The sequence below is a fragment of the Buteo buteo genome, chromosome 6, assembly GCF_964188355.1.
Source record: "Buteo buteo chromosome 6, bButBut1.hap1.1, whole genome shotgun sequence".
NCBI lineage: Eukaryota > Metazoa > Chordata > Aves > Accipitriformes > Accipitridae > Buteo > Buteo buteo.
In genome coordinates this window covers 15,878,335-15,896,354 of record NC_134176.1, presented here as the reverse complement: position 1 = coordinate 15,896,354, position 18,020 = coordinate 15,878,335, and positions in this window count along the sequence as shown.

Below are 18,020 nucleotides of genomic sequence, written 5' to 3'. Positions count from 1 at the left end.
TCCGCAGGAGTCATTATAGAATGAGGACTTCTGAGGACATGCTTGCAAGCCAGATGGTACCAAGGACAGAAAGAGCCCAGTGAGGGAAATGTTGGAGTATGCAGTGTGATGACAGTTTAGCAGATCATAGTACAGTCTCAAGCTGCTAAAGTGGTGCCTCTAAGGTGATCTAGGTTAGACTATGGTACAGAAGCAACATACTTCAAGTTATCCAGATGCCTTCTGGGTTCTGATTTCCTCAATTTCTGTGCTGGCTCAGCAGAGTTTTGTGTACTACTTTAAGAAAATAAAAAAAATAAATTAGAAGATATGAGACAGAAAGACAGCTGTGCTGAAATACTCTTAAGTTTTGAGGTTGTTCAGCTCTGTTTTTTTAAGGCCAGCATCTCTTTATATATGCATGTGTAGTTATACTCACATTCTGAGAGATATGTATGACATAGGCCACCCTGAGGGAGGTGTTTCCCTGATAGGAAATTACTCTCCTTCAGAGAAAGAAAAGAAAGCATGGAGAGGCAGGGAACAGGTAGTTAAAGGCAACAGCAAAACATTGTGCTAAAATTGTGATTCTTCTCACAGCTCCAGCAAAACCCATTCTCGGATCATGTTCTGCAGCCAAACTGCATCTCACCCAAATATGTTTGGCTTTGTTTGTAAACTGCCCTGCTCCAATGCACTAAGAGCATTCTTAGTTGGGTCTGCCAATCAAAACCAAAGGAAGTCTTCCTAACCAGGAACTGCTTAACATCTCTTCTCAAAGGTCAGACTAGCTTTTCTGGGACCACGCTGTTTAAGGAATGAGAATCAATTTAAGTTTGATATATTTGGAAAGAACATGTGCCTCTGCAGGCCAGTATAGATACACCACAGACCACCTACTTGGATCCTTTGCTAGTAGCTTGCAGCTGCATAGCCCCACTTTTGGCCTAGTATGAAGGGAGGAGCTAAACAAAGATGTGCCAAATTTTAGAAGAAACTGAATTCATGGAGGTACCTGAAATTTAAATGTGTGGGCCTCAGACAGAATTAAGCTAGGAAAAATATTACAACTTCAGCATTTTTAAGAGCTTTGGTGACTGCTGTGTTAGTGGGGATACATTTAGGAAGTATTTTTCTCTGTGATGATATGGATTCTGTTTTGCAAAGTTTTCATCTGCAATGTAAAAATGTAGTGTAACAGGGCAGGTGCCTAAGTATGGCTGAGTTCTTTTATTCGTATACAGTGCAGTTTATAACAAACACATTTAAATTCTTACCTTGGACTATGATCTGTGTGAAAAAAAAAGTAAGATTTAGGAGTTAGATCTACATTTGTGCCTGGATAATACGGAACATCGGGTGTTGCAATTGCAGTAGAGATACTCTCAGCTATGGATGCTCCTGAAACCAATGACGAGTACCACAATTCAGACTTTCTTTTCACTTATTACATAGGCAGCTTACTTCTCTTTTTAATTTGGCTGATGGATTTGGTAGTGAGAGAGAGCAAGCCAAGGTGGAACAGTAAAGACTACATACATTTGCAGTACAGACAGGTAAAAATGAACAGTTTCGCTAAGAGACAATGCCTGCTGTTCTGCTAAGATTTACCTAGTTATCATTAAGCTTGTAGCGATCATCTAAGTTGTAATATTTAAACATAGTGCTTTTGATCAGCAGCCTCTTCCAAAGAGCTGGAAAAGGAGCAATTCTGTGTAACTTGAGCTGTATAATTTTGGTTGTTAAATACAGAATTTCTGTTTGTGTCACACGGCTCCCATGAGAATCCTTGTAGAAACTGCTGTTCAGAGGTGCTGAGTAGGTGTCTGAAGTGTCAAGCTATAGATGGATATGGCCATCTCATTTTAACTAAAAATTAAAGGAAAGAAAATCTGATATATTATGAGTGTCATTATCCATTAATGAAAATTTTGGTTCCATGTTTAAATAATATGTGTTGGACAGCTGAAAGTAGGTCTTTATAGAACAAAATTTCTCCTCAGGTTGAAACTTTGTAGTGGAAGAGGCAAATTTTACACTGTAATTATAAACCTCTGAAAGCAGAGTTTCTAAGGAGAATGCTGACAGACTCTTTACTACCATGTCACCAACAGGAACTATATGATACATGCATTTAATTGGATAGTTAATAAATATTGCCCTTTTTTCAAGATATTCTGAGAGTCATACACACAGTGAAGTGACTTTGAACAAGAAAAGATGTAGAGGATGAATAGAGAGGTTTTATTATCCACTGAAAATACACAGAATGAAGAGAGAAGGCTATTAATAATTCTTTTGTGTATGTGATATATAAACATGATAAGCAGAATTAATACAATAATAAATATATATTTACTGATACACATTATTTCCTCTGAAGTGTTACTTAATATGTAACGAGAGAGTTGGTGCATTTTGTAATAAATTCATGGTTGAAGTTAATTGTGTTGTATTTATAGCCCATAGAGGTGGTTCTCATTTTAGATCAGGACTTTCCTTGGTAATGTACTAATAACCACAGGTTCCAAGAGGCTAAACTGAGACAAATACAGAAGAGTTCAAAACAAAACATGCAGGGGTTCTACATAAAAGTCACTGAACGGAACAGACAAAGTCCTTAAGATAGAAGAGACGCACACATGCTTAGAAGGGAGAGATTGTACTTACTTACAGCTATGTTTACTTTGTTTTTTCCTTTTCCACTTTGGAATAGTGTATTCTGGGCATTCTGAATTTGCATTAATGTATGTATTATATATTAATAGATCCCTATCCATGATCCATTTGAACTTCAGGTGAGACAGAGAAATTGTAAAAGAACATATTTTCTCTTTGTTAAGAAGAAACGTATTTAGTGTTGGAATTAGTTGGTAACTGGAGGTTAGATGCAGTCTCATGAACCTGGGATATGTCTGTTCTCTACATCTTGTTTTAAATTTATTGTCTTCTCCAAATATATTAAAATGGAACTTAGACATATGCCCTTGCTTGCAGAACTGACTCTGCCCTGGGCTTCTGCTTTGCCTCTCGCAATGTGTTCCTTGCTCCATTCTGAAGAGCTACAATGGATATTGCCCGACTGGCAGAATTCCAGTAGCTGCATATGTGCTGGGCAGTCTTATTCCGTCATCCAGAGTACAGTTTTGCTTGTGGTCTGTGGGGAAATATTGCAATAAACTGATACAGTCTCATGGCTAAATTCCTATCGTGTTACTCATTTTATTCAGGCAAAATGCCAGTTTACTTGAGTGGGAATTATGCCTGAGTGGGAACTGAGTATAAGGACTTTAAGGTTTTGTGTTTGGAGAATGGAACAAGGCATTAAGCCATAGAGATATACTTTGCTGTTCATTAAAGGAGGCTTTTTAATTTTATTTTTTTTCAGTGAAATTCCTCCACTATTCAAAAGGGAATGTAAGTAAATGAGTAATTTTTTCATTTTAAATGATAATTTCCATGAATTACAATGAAAAAGAGGATCTCTCAGAGAATGACAAAAGAAAATCTGAGTTGGAGAAAATCCCACTAACAATGTTGATATTGTCATGAAAAAAGTTTCTTTCCTTGAGCAATCCCAATTTTAAATTTATCCCTGTGAGGAAACTCACATATCTAAGTTACACGCTGTTTAATTCTGTTTTATGCAAGCATAGTACACTTTAGACTTTTTAATTTAAATATTTCAAAGAGCCAATTTATGGCAGAGGTGTTACTTTCCTTCTTAAGTACATACTATGCATTTTTTATTACAATTTTGCTACAGCCAAATGTCTTAAAAGCCTGATTCACAAACCACTTCACTGCTCTTCAAGAATGAAAAATAAAGAGTATACACTCAGAGCATGACTTACCTTTTGAAATTAGAAATTAGAGTAATTTAGACCTGACTCCTATTTTTAGGTTTCAGAGTATTTTGGCATATAGTTTGTTTGGTTTGATGATTACCATTTGATGTAGCTGTGGTTATTTAAAAATGCTGTCTCCATGACAGCCTTGTAAATGAACCTTTTGACTCATACATGCTCTCTTTCTTTTAAAAATAAATCTTATTCACAGAAAAACCTTGCAAGTGAAAGTGTATACAATTTCTTTTACTGTGGGAATGTCATGTGGCTTAACCCATGGTTACTGGTGAGTAAAAGTGATTCTGACACTGCATATTTCCATGTGATCCAGGGAGAAAATTGATCCATTAAGTGGTGGCCCCCAAAACTCACACATCTTAGGAAATAGAAATATTTTTGTGGAAGAACTGCGACAGTTCAGAGGAACATCCCAAACTTGGCTAGTAACAGAAAGAGAGTGATTTGCTATTTGTGACTGAGCACTCACAGTTGGTTTTCCTGGAAAAAATTGGTCATGCTGGATGGGACTGGCTCGAATCCTGAACTTCAGCTAAGCAGCTCTCTTGTAGATTTGTTACCCAGGATGCCAGGCTGAGTATTTCTAAATCTCTCTGGTCCAATATCCTATCTCTAACTGGCAGCAGCTGCATCAGTGGAGGTTATAAGGAACTCCAGGACAGCAGTGTAATCCAAAATTTGTTAGGCTTTGTGTAGATAGCAACACAAATTTTATGTTTAGAGAACAGGAAACCTAAGTTGAACTTTGCCTTCAGGACATGCTAAACTAGTCATGGGCTTGTCTCCGCCAACATGTATAATCTGCTAATTGGCTCACGTTAACTGAGGCATACTAACATTACGCTTTAGACAAGGCCTTCCAGTTGATTCATATCCAGCAGTCTGATGAATTATACTGATTGTTTTAATTGGATACTGAATATTTTATCTGATATTAAGTATATTTCTACCCATGTACATTTATAACTATTTTAATCCTGTCAAACTCCTGTTTTCAGGGGAAAGAGTTGGGGTTTTTCTTCTGGCATGGAGTTATAGTTATCAGTTTAAAATTTGTTTTTGTTTAATTCCATTTATCTTTTTGCTTTTGTGTTATGACAGAGAAATTTGAAACTCTAGAGTTATAATGGAAGGAAGAGACTTCCCATTCGCCTGTATACATGGCTGTGTAGTAGTTACCCCCTATGTCCAAGCCAAATTATTTGCAATTTTTTACTAGATGCAGTAGTCCATGTTCTGAGAAATTGTTTCTTAGTTACTGTTTTTAAATCTATATACTGTGTAATATAAATAGTGAACTCTTAATATTAACCAAACATTATTTATTGAAATACCATCTCATTAGGCTTAAAAAAGAATCAAAAATATGCAACAACAAAACTATTTGATCCTCTCACATTATCAGGTTGCCCATTATTAATCAGACCAGGTGATGGCAATTTTGTAATGACTATCAATAAACATTACTATTTACAGAGCAGTTGTAGGTAAAAACCTTAACCAAAACTAATGCCTCATCATGCTAGATGTTGATTAGGTATATAGGGTGAAGTAATTCTGTGCTTCAGGAGTTTACAATCTTAATTGAAAGGGCCAACAATCTCACTGGAAACAGCTCAGAGAGGTTAAGGGATATTCCCAAGGTCATGCACTGGGACATTAGTAAAAGAGAGAGCAACTTATGGAAGAAAACTGGTGTATGCTTTCACAATAATTTTGTGCCACAGCAGATGGAAGTTTTTAACCACAAAGGAAGATTTTATTTTGAGTATGATTCTGGAGTTTTCTTATGATTAAGTAGTGTTGTGTTTTAACCCCAGCCAGCAACTAAGCACCACGCAGCCACTCACTCACTCCCCCCGCACCCAGTGGGATGGGGGAGAAAATCGGGATAAAGAAGTAAAACTCGTGGGTTGAGATAAGAACGGTTTAACAGAACAGAAAAGAAGAAACTAATAACGATAATGATAACACTAATAAAATGACAAGAGTAGTAATAAAAGGATTGGAATGTACAAATGATGCTCAGGGCAATTGCTCACCACCCACCGACCAACACCCAGCTAGTCCCCGAGTGGCGATTCCCCCCTCCCCCCTTCCCAGTTCCTAAACTAGATGGGACATCCCATGGTATGGAATACACCGTTGGCCACTTTGGGTCAGCTGTCCTGGCTGTCTCCTGTGCCAAATTCTTGTGCCCCTCCAGCTTTCTCGCTGGCTGGGCATGAGAAGCTGAAAAATTCTTGACTTTAGTCTAAACACTACTGAGCAACAACTGAAAACATCAGTGTGTTATCAACATTCTTCGCATACTGAACTCAAAACATAGCACTGTACCAGCTACTAGGAAGACAGTTAACTCTATCCCAGCTGAAACCAGGACAAGTAGGCTGACAGGGTCCATTAAGAACATGCAAGGAAAGTGAAACAGACTTTTCTTATTTCAGTAGACTACTGTCATGTAACTTGCGCTACCAGAGAAATTAAATAATTAGCTGCAAACAGTCTCTTATTCCTATGAAAAGGAACACAAAATTATAAAGAAAAATCTGAATGACAGGTCAATAGTGAACAACAGTGATTGAGGTGGCTCTGACAGAAATCATAAATAAGAAGAAATCTCAGAAATTATCTGGAGTTCCAAAATTGACGCTTATAGTTTGGTCATCAAAAATTACAAAACTTTTATCCATTTTAGGGTCTTATCTGAAACTCTTCATTGTTTAAATTCTGTGGATTAATGTTTTCTGAATTTAAAATTTCTTTCCTCACTGGTTATAAAGGATTCTAATAAAATTATGTTTCATCTGTATTTTGCATCTAGACTGAAATAACAGTGAGAAATGTAAAAGGAAAGTAAGTGTCTAGGAGGAAGCACTGGCAGGAGGGCAAATGGGGAAATGTAAAGTGGAAAGGAGAGCAAGCCTCTGAACTATTAAAATAATCAGATTCTTGAATAGCCTTCAAATGGGCCAAAAAAAGAGGAGAAAACCACCCAAAGAAATCTAATTTCTAAGAGAAAAATATTTATAGGGGATGTATGAAGAAACTTACACTTTGGGCAACTCAGTTACCTTTTCAGTTAACATGATCTGTTCACCTCTTCTCTTAAAATGTATATGTAATTGTCCTTGATAGTTGTTTACCTGACCTTCGAGATAGTGCTTTGCCTAGTTAACTTTGTTCATTTTTTTAAGTCTTATACATAGAAAGATTTTTAATATCTAACAAACCTTCTTTTTTTTCTACAAATTAACAGATTGCTTTTGTCCTCACTGGGCACAAAGCAGTCATGCTTACTATCTTTATAATAATTTTTTTATGTACAGGAAGGCTTTTGTCATGCTCCTTCTTCATTTTTCTCAATTCTAAACATATTCAGTCCCTTCAGATTTTCTTTACAGCAGATGTTTTCTAAACTTGTTGCTGGTTTTGACACTTCTGCAGATGTGGTCTACATCTTGGTTAAATAGAGTGCCCCAAATGGACACAATTTATGCTAAAGACACTCTATTCCTAGTTGAGGAGAAAACTCTCTCTTCCTGTTGAGATACTCCTGTTAATAATTCCAGGATGACATTGACTTTTCTTGCAGTACCAGCATTGGTTCATTCTCAGTCTGAGATCTCCTATAATCCCCTAAACACTGCATGCAGTACTAGCATAGCCAATTATTGCTCACTGTAGATTTCTGCACGTTATTTTTTCTATCCCTGTATGAAGCAGTTTGCACTCTTCTCTTTCTGTTTTCAGACCATTCTTCTAATTTACTGAGGTTGTTTTGAATTCTAAGCTCCTTCTTGCCGTTTCTTTCAGATTTTACAAATTTATTCTTTATTGTATCATCCAAGCTGTTAATGAAAATTTTGAATATTGCTGGATTTGGAAAAAGCTCCTTAGGGACAGTATCCCAAGTATTGAATTAATAGTCTTACAGTCAGTTGTTTCCTTTACTGTAGTAATTTATTTAGCTCATATTTCCATTGGATTTTACCCACTAATTCTCCAAGTTTTCTGGATTCTCCTTTTGTGAATTCCATTCTTCTAGTAATACTTTCTGGTTTTCCCTTGTTTTTCAAATGACAGTCTTTTCACAGTAACTTTCAAATTACTTTGCACATTCAGATATTCGGTCAGACTGAACTAATCAGAATTAAATCTCAAATAGCTTTCTCTGTAGTTACCATCTCCATCTAAATCCAGAGTCTTTGGTGCTGTGTTCCAAGGAAATGTTGGACAGCTTGTTTCTTGCAGCATAGCTAATCCAATAAATTATATCCTTGTCGCCATTTTGTCTTGTGCTCTCCTCCTTACTAACTGTTCAAAAAAAAGTCTTATCTACCTATTGAGGATTTAGTGGTCAGAATTAATAATACTGGACTACTCTGCTGTGTTATTAAATCGATTAATCAGTTTCCTGCATTATCAGTCTATCAACTTTCACCAAGCCTAAATTATCATTGTAATCTCTCCCACTCCATGTCTCAATGATTGGTGTGGCTGCCCATGTTGTACACAAGAAGCCAATGAGAAGGTGACCAGAACACTTTTTTACATGCCATCCTTCCCATTTTAGGGAAAATCTCACCTATTTTGTATTGCTACATTTGCCATTTAGTGTTTTAAAAGTAAAGACAGGTGGAGATAACCCTGTGGAAGAATCTTGAGAAACATATATTTGCTTCTGAAGGGCAGGTGCAGGCAAGCATATCTCAGGTTTGAAATAAGAATGAGGTTCCAGAAATACTTAGTAAACAGATGGTGTGGCTTGAGATCTGCAAAACACTGGGCCATTTTCTCACTGTTGAGGCACTGTCCTTCTTTAGGATGGTGTAGCTGACAGCCTCCATAATTAAGTCTTAAAAAGCATAATTAAAGAAATTATATTGGAATGAGCAAAGATAATGTAAATTGAGCCCTGTTTTGGGGTGATATTAAAACATATTTTCAAATTATCATACTATCATATTGCAGTAGTAAGATGAAAAGAATATTGAAAAAAAGGTACCAACTAAAATTGCTGAATCTGGGCTTCAACAAGATAAATTTCCCTCAAAGTAATCCAACATTAGACAATTGGGAGCAAAAAAAACCAAACCAAACCCACTCCAAATCCCGAAACACAACCTCACCACTAGAACTATCCAATCTATTTCCTTTGAAGGGTTTGCAAGCAAACAGGCGTTATTTTTGTGCTTGAACAACTGCAAGTGAAGTGAGTTATAAACTTGCTCTGAACAAAAATGGACTTGAAAACTTTATTTTCACTGCCCATACAGAAAAAAAACAGACAAACAAGGTAATTTTTTATTTTAACCTGACTGAATCCCATTTACTATACATTGCTGTATCTTTTTAAAATATTTAAATTAATGGTTACCTAAATAGTCCTGTAAGTTTAATGTTTTAATGTGTTGTAATAGGAATCTTGTCCATCTACTTAATATTAAGAAACTATTGCTTAAGTGGCTCTATTAGTAAAAAGTAAATGCATATTTTCATTAGTTTAGATATCAGTTGTCTTCATAGAACAAGCGCATCTTCTTGCACCCATCACCATTGTTGTTTAGTAACAATGTTACTTCGAATCAAACTGGAAAAAAGAATTGCCTAAACTTCTTCCTATTAAAGAATAATGTTAATTGGTTAGTGTATATAGAAGAAGGTTATATGGCCCATTGACTTTATATAGATTGAAATGCTAAGCAGGGCTAAGTAGAAGCATCAGTAGGGAATAGAGGGTAAGCGCTCATCAGTTTTATGTTCTCTTTCCTATTTACTGTTTACCCCTTACAGTGTTTTACAACTAGATAAACAAAGTTTTCTTGGGTGCTTCATAAATAAAAACATATTTTTGCTTATGTTGGTTACCCTGTCAGGTCAGTTGTGAGAGAAATAATGCCTACAAATAGGGTGCCTAGGGGCAAACAAAGGAAAGGTATTTTGCTAAGTAGAATCACCTGAGAGCATCCGGGCTAAGAAAGGGTGTCGCTATTCCAGACCTTTTTTGCATCTGAGAGACAGCCATTTCAATGGCAAAGGGACTGTAGACATTTGTAATGGAGACGATATCTTAGGTTGTTTGCTAAATGTGTCAGTTCCACCAGGGGAAAATGATGCAAAAATTGAAGGTAAGATCAAGTGACAACAACTATCTCTTGCTTTAATGTAGATGAAGAGATCTGATTTACTGAAGAGTACAAAACGAAAAATGGAGGGGGGGAGGTGTCACTGTATTTAAAGGAATTAAGGAGTTACTGCAGTTAATGAGTTATTGATTGCCCACAGAGTAGTTTATTAAAAAACCAAACCAAACCAACGAACCCACCAAACCAACCAAGCCCTCCTGCCCCTGCCAAAGCTTTTCTTTTGCAGTTGGTATAGCTTGGAGTACACATGTGAGGGGTTACCAGAATTCAACTGTTGCATGGTAATATTTGGAACCATGGTAACTCAGCCTGTATGCTTTCACACAGGTTTCCACTAGAGTTATTTCTTCTTTACTTGAGCATAAAATCAGAATTAAGCTTTCTTATCTGTACTTGAAAGACACTAATGATAGTCTAGGGACTGATTCTTGTTCAGATTAAGGTTTTCTCCCACCTTCAGAAGGATAATGAAGCTTTCAGCTGAATATAAATATATTTCATCCAGCGTGGAGTGTGGATATCTGAGTACAGGACTTTGTCTGTTGGCTATATCCTACTGAATACATTTTGCAAGACATTCTCAGGCTTCCTAACAATGTCCTACTGAGACCTTCAATGCAATGTGTGGGGTCTAAGATTGGAATTTTTCCTATTATTGTCCACAGCTAAAAAAAAATATTGTAATCTCAGCCTTGAGGAAACGCCTTTATATGATACTTAAAAATAAGGTCTAGTCCTTGTCTCAGTGAAAGTCAATGACAAAATTATTATAAAGACAAATGAAAATGGATTCTAAAAATGTTTACCCTGTCAAAATAGAAAGCAATGCTTTGAAAGCTCTCTTATCCTGACATCAGAAAAAAAGCTTCTAATATTCATTTGTGAGAGCTGAGGAAGATGCAGCAATTCTAGCTACCCTAGATTCATAGTTAGATTTTCTCATTTTGCAGTCAGTCCCCCTAGAAGATGGGTTTCATTCAAGACTAATATGAGGAAGCTTTCTTAAAAAGAGCTGGTATTGGAAGTTGTGAAGGACCCGACACATTATAGCCATTTGCTGTCTCTAAAATGAAAGATACAACTGAGTTCAACCAATACTTGCATTTTCCCTGCAATCACTTGAGAGCGGTTGTGTGGTATACACACAGCTGGTACTAATAGCAGATTCTTTTCCTAGTGCTCTGCTGGGAATCCAGCATAGATGAATCCCCTGGAATAATGTGATTTGCTGATACAGCATTTTCCTTGCATCTAAGGAAACATTTCCTGAATGTTTGAGCACAGATTGAGGGGTGCTGAAAGTTAAAAGAAGTCATGGTCAAAGAGGAAGCACTGGCAAATGGAAGTAACTTTCCTAAAATTAGTCATCTGATTTTAAACTCTGCTTATATTTTTTTTCTTCTGTCTCTGTCCCTGCAGAAGGACTTCCATCCTTCTTGGAACTCTTCAGAGACAAGTTTGGAAATCAGTCACTGCCTTGCCTAACATTTCCTGAGTAGTTTTCCTCTATTCCTAACTGAAGAGACTGGTGGTGTGTTTTTGGGCCTTAAGTCCCACAGGAGTATTAAGGTGTACAAAGATAAAGAATCAAGACAAGAGGTAATTGATGTTCTTAATAAACTCCTATTCTCCTTACTATTAGCAAGAAATGATTTTTTATTATTATTATTATACTGTATGTCAAATATATAACATGTCATACCTTGGTGTATAATTGTTGTTTAATTGGTGTTTTATTCCTTCCATTGAAAATGATGTCAGGAATAAAATGTCAATATTCCTCTTGTAATTGACAGCTCATTTCTGTCATGTATTAAGGAGGATTAAAACATCAATTTAATGATGATAGTGTGACATTTTAGATATTTGACCCAAGCTTAAAATGATAGAACAACTCGTGGGTGGAGGAACTCTATTCCTCTTATAGAAATGATGTTAATTAGTTGTAATATTTATGTGAGAAGAAGAAGAATAAAAGAGAGAAGGGGAATTTGCCTTGTCAAAATGTTTGCTATTTAATATCAGTGTTTGGCAATTGATTATTAAAAAGGCACAGACACAGAAGTTTGCAATAGTTGGAACATATAGATTATCTGTGTAGCAGTTGGTACCTGGACATTCTTGGATTTTGTCCACCAATCCTCTGTTGAATCCTCTGTTCTTCCAGGTAACAAAGTTCACAGCTTTTAAGACTTGCTTTCTTCTCAGGTGGAGGAGGTTACGGTAGGCAAGACAAAACACTCCTCATCCTCTTATGTCTGCACTAGTGATTTCATTATCTACTTCCACGCAAAGCACTCGTGGAGGTGGAATGAACCACCATTTGAGTAGCTGAACCTTCCTGTCCCGGAAGCTACGTGTCTATAAATCATATTCTGTATCAGTTTATCTTTTGAATGTTTAGCTAGGATTTTTTGGCTGATCCTTCAAGTATGGTGCAAGGTAAATTGTCCTTTCTCATGCAAACAGCTCTACAGATTTAAACAGAAAAGAGTAGCTGTGTAGAACCCCATTTTTCCTTAACATGTAATATGCCAACAGCCTTGTCCAGAGCTCACTGGAAACATTAGGAGTCTTTGTGTTGACATAAATTAATTCTGGTTTAGGCATGCATAAACAAAACATAAAGGGCATTCAAAATTCTTACTTGGTAATTGTTATTGATACAACCAATCTGCCTATCAGAACCTGAGCTGTAAACAAATGCAAAACATAGGGGTGTATCTTTTTTGAATCAGCCTCAAATGTTCCAGTTACTTGTAACTTGAATCCTTAGTTGCAGGCCAGCACTCCACTGAACTATGTGCGTTTCAACAACCTATTCCAAAGAGTTTACTGTCACTGCAAGCAGTTTTTCTATTACCTAAAACCTAGGTTGTAAAGGTTTTGAGGTACAAACAAGCAAACCCAGAAGTCTCATGATTGCATATGATTGCCATATGCAGGTGGTCAGACTAGCTTGTTGCAGAGATCCCGCTAGTCTCATACACTTAAGAATCATTCTCTGCTGTATTGCAAATGGCACCTTTGTAAAAGAGTTATAATTTTTCCCCTCATAGAACTTACATTCTGAAGAAAGCTTGTCAAAACATAATTGTAATTATGTAGCACAATATTTTGTAGATTTAAAGATGTTTTAAAACTTATTATATTTCTGAACCTTCCAGATTCGAAACTACAGAGATGTGTAACTACATTGCTTTTGTCTTTTCAGTTCTTAAGGCAATTATTTAACCTGTTTAGTTTCACACCAACATTTATTCCCTGATTCTCCTCGTAGTACTAATTCTCAATGAACTCTCGTATTTTAGTAAAGTGTTGTCAGTATGGATATAACATTGTGAACTCCACTAATAATGCATAGACTAAATCATCCGAGAGTTTACGAATTACTGCAGTTATGTATCTTGCCTTTTCTGTATGTATACTGAAAAACAACAGTGACTAGATAATAGGAGGCAAAAAAAACTAAAAAGAAGAGAGACATATCTCTAGTCTAAACAAAACAGTGTATTTTTAATTGAAATAACATTCAGGAGAACTGAACATCAAAACATTTAACTTTTTCAAAGTTTTCAACATTAAAGAATTAAGATGAAACACAATTAGGAAACAGAAAACTGCAACATTGTAGAGGATGGTCACTTTTTGTATGTCATGTGGCTTTAAAAACAAGTCAGATAAATGATGATGCCATTAAAACTGAACTAATTAAAGAAAGCTTCTTTTAAGAACTCATTAACTGCAACCTCATTTGCATAATGATGCATATTAATTAAGTTTTAATGAATCTGAATTTGCACCAAGCCTATTCATGTTGGCTTTGAAACAAATTGAACAAATTAGTTAAAAGCTTTTTGGAATCTACTTTTCACACCAAACAGGATATGAATGCAATCATCTCCACAAAAAAGAAATATTTTTCTTTTAATTTAATTCAAAGGTATGCAGACCCATCTATTAATTATTTTTAAATGCAATAATTTCCACCTTTTCTTTGCAAAATCAACAGTATTACTCATTCTTGAGCAGCATATATTATAAATGTATGTTGTGGGATAAAATCATTACAGCCAATTTATTGAAAATAAGGTGGAAACATTTGACTTCGGGGTGCATTTAGTTTACTTAATACATGGATTTCAATTTTGTTGGTAACCTTTAGGCATGTTGGCTGTCTGCAGAACAACCACTAAAACTCTATTTTTTTATGTTGCTATCAATTTTTCAAGATATATGTAAAATGTTAAATTGCTCTTATAATACCCATTTCCTAATGTATGATTTCACAGCATCATAAGTCTTATAAGTATTATAGGGGGGAAATAATTTCTAAGCTTTTAAAAGCTGTATGTTCTTGCTTTGGTGTTGTTGGATTTTAATTTTTTTTTTTCATACACACACAAGAAGCAGAATCCAATTTTAACAAGTTTGCTTTCAGCTCATAATAAAAACAAGAATTACAGCAGAAACACTATTGATTTCCTTATACTCCATTGTGTCTTCATCAAGAATGAAGAGATTTATGTAATTACTGCTCCATCTTTTGTTGTTAGAATGCACTTTTTTGTAAGTCAGCAGATACAAAGGCTGGAATGCTTTTATTGTTGAGATTAAAAGATCATTTTTTCTCCTTCTGTTAAACTGTTTTTCTGTGATAGGTTCTTCAGGGAGGTTGACAATTAGGAAGATACTATACATTGAAACCCCACAGTTTTTATCATCGTTTTTCCAGCATTTTGTCACCTTCTTTTCTTATTAAAAAAACCCCAAAATACATTGACACCCCCCCCCCCCGCCCAACCCAAACTCCTCTTTCTAATTCCCTTTTGTTTCATTGTCCATGGTGGCATTCACTGACACCGAGCTGATACTGATGCAGTTTTCATGCAGCAAAGTGCTATGAATCCTTTTATACTTACTGGTACAAAATAGCAAGATGTTGTGTTATCACCTGCTAATGATTTTACCTTTTGGTTTTCCTTCCCCTGCCATCACCAATTTATCTTTCCCATTCATTCATAAAGTTAAACTTGAACATTTCATATCTGACAGATTTGAGGACTATGTTCTAGAATTGTGTTTTCAGCAGTGCAAATCTCTGCTGAGTGTCCGTTCCCCCTGGAAAAGGCGAGGAACCTACTGCCAACATTTTAAGGAACTGCCATTACTGGGTTATAGAGGCAAAAAAATGCCTGGTTGTATTGTGGTTATTTGCCTCACAGTTAGTGAAGTAACTGTATGGAAAACTTGGAATGGAAAAAGAAATCTGAATTAGACCATGATTATGAAAATGGTAGAGGCTCAGCTTGATTTTCTACAATATACCCCCCCTCCCCCTTTTCCCATAGATTTAAATTTGAGAAACACGTTCTCTTAAGCTGTGTATCATTGTCCAGGGTAAGAACATCATCAAGGCTAAGGGAAACGTAGACTTCTCTGTGATTTTTGAGGGCAATGGTTATGTTCTACAGTCACTTTAAAAAAAGACATTTCCCCATTTTTAACCTTTTTTTTATTCTTGTACTTTTATAGTGTACTGTAACTTGAAAACAAAATGAAGCTATTAAATATTTTAAGTACCATCTGATTTCCAAATAGGAATAAATTTTTATGAGATCACAACCTGGAATAAAGAAAAATAATTGCTGTAAGTTATAGAGTCATAATTCTTTTGAATTTTAGGATCCTGGATTAGCCAGTGAACATTAACACCATTATAATAACCTATAATTAAAAAAATAATAAAGGCAGTTGGGACCTTCCATTATGGTCTCTATTTAAGTAGACAGATATCATTACAGGTAATAGTTCTATATTTGCCAGGTATGCAGTCACCCTAACCTATAGGCTGTTACTGTAACCTGTCATGTAACCCATCGCTTTGTATGTTACACTTGAATATTCATGTTTCTGGGCTTAAAGATATTAAGCTTCTTGGAGACATAAAGCACAATTTGTAAGGGATGTTTGCTTTTGTTCAAAATTACTTTTAATCTAATTTGTCTGATTGCAGGAGGCTTTTCCTTTGGGAAGTGTTTTGGTTGTTTTTGGGGTTTTTTTTGGTGGGTGTTTTGTTTGGTTTTTTTGTTGTTGTTGTTTTGTTTGTCTTTTTTTTTTTTTTAAATACAAATTTAGTGTGCAGAGCTGGTTTCTTTTGGGGGAATTTTGACAGAAAGTGTCTTCCTTGGGGGAGGTCAAGAGTCATTGGTATTAAACTAGACAAGCTGGTAGTGCAGTGTTAATGGAAATGGAAAGCAGATGTTTGGTAATTAGGGGAGATGTGAATGACAAGGCTTGAGAGGTACGGTACATGCGCTAGCTGGCACAAAGCAGCTGTTGTTACCGATTTCACTGTCAGAAATGTACACAAGTCAGACCATCCCCTGCGAGTTTGCCTTAGCAGTGACAATTAGAAAAAATTGTATTTGATTAAAATAAGTAATATATCATACAAAGTAATTTTTATAACATTTAGAAATGGCCTGGGTTAAATCCCACGAAAATAAACTAGGTGTAAGTGAAGCTTGCTGAATTGACAGTCCTTAAAAGTAGTGAAAGTCAAGATGAGTATTGACAATTGATTCTAAGGCTTTCTAGCCTGACTGAAAGAAAAGAAAATTATCTGAGCTTCTGCAGGATAGAAAAGAATATATTTGATATTTGGAAACTAAGAAATAAATTCATTTTTCTAGTAGATAATATTTTAATTTACTGGTGCTAATATATTTATTTAACAGAATTTTCACTCATCTTTCATTCATTTTCTGTTAACAGGACTTTCATTCATCTTTTTGTTGTGAATTATTCACTATAAATTTTATGGAACAATTTTTTTATTGTTTTACTGTCAGAAAGCAATTCAATTGAGAGGGACTAGCATAAACTGTGATAACAATATATTTGTTATGGCTGATCCTAGCTACCTGTTCCCCGTTAATTTAAATGAGAATTATATCTTCAGTTTGTATTAGATAGCTTCAAAAACTTTTGTGGTAGGTGCTGTGCAAACACAAAAACTCGTGATGTCTCCCTGTTTTTACTCATCTCATGTACTGCTTAAGAGCATGAGAAACAAAACCTGAGGAAGAGTGTACTCCTCAGTACTGTTGTTTCAACAAAGATTGTAAATGCATCCAAATGATTTGGAAAAACATTCTGTTTGTATGGGGTTCAGCATGTTTATGCCTGGATGGAAGGGTTGTCACCTCAGTCATCAAAAAAGGTTGGGCTCCTCTCTAGTTTAATACAGTTTTCATTCTTCATCCATTTGAAGTCCATGGTGTTGCAAGCTGTATTAAGGATTAAAAAGGTTCTAGCCTTTCAGACGTTAAGCTATGCTCCATTCAGCCCATCAGTGGTGGCTGCATTAAATAAAGGAATATTCCTTCTTGTTCATTAGTGTTGAGAGTGAAAGTTGAATCTTCGTTTGTTTTGGCAGTGTTTTCCCTTTATCACTAAAACAAGCTATAATTTTCAAAGCTAAATTCTGGCGATATTAATTCCTAATGTCCACATATGCCTAAGATATTGGTTTCTAAAACACTTTGGGGAACACTGGGTGTGAAACATGGTGCAATAAAATGTACATCTCTTTATGAATAAATGCTATCTCAAGATTTCATTTGATAATTTCCTTTGTGTTAAAGAAATGTAATGGGCCAAAACAATTAGAGATGATTTCTTGATGCACTGTTGTTAACTTGGTACTTGCATAAGGGATATCTGAATTAGATCTCTTTGTATACTTGCAATTAAATTTAATTATATCTGAGTATGTGTCTTAATTCATCTATCCATTTGTGAATGAAAATTTCTTCCCATCCATAGTAAAGGCTATTAAAAGTATTAGCTTTCATAAATGTGATTTAAAGATTTTAGAGCACTTTTTTATTTGCTTGAGAAAATAATTCCCTCTCCCTGACACATACACACATGCGCCCACATGCACACATACTTTCCATGTAGTAATTTTACCGTTTTATTTCAGAGATCTCCTGGGAAATAACAAAAAAAAAAAAAAAAA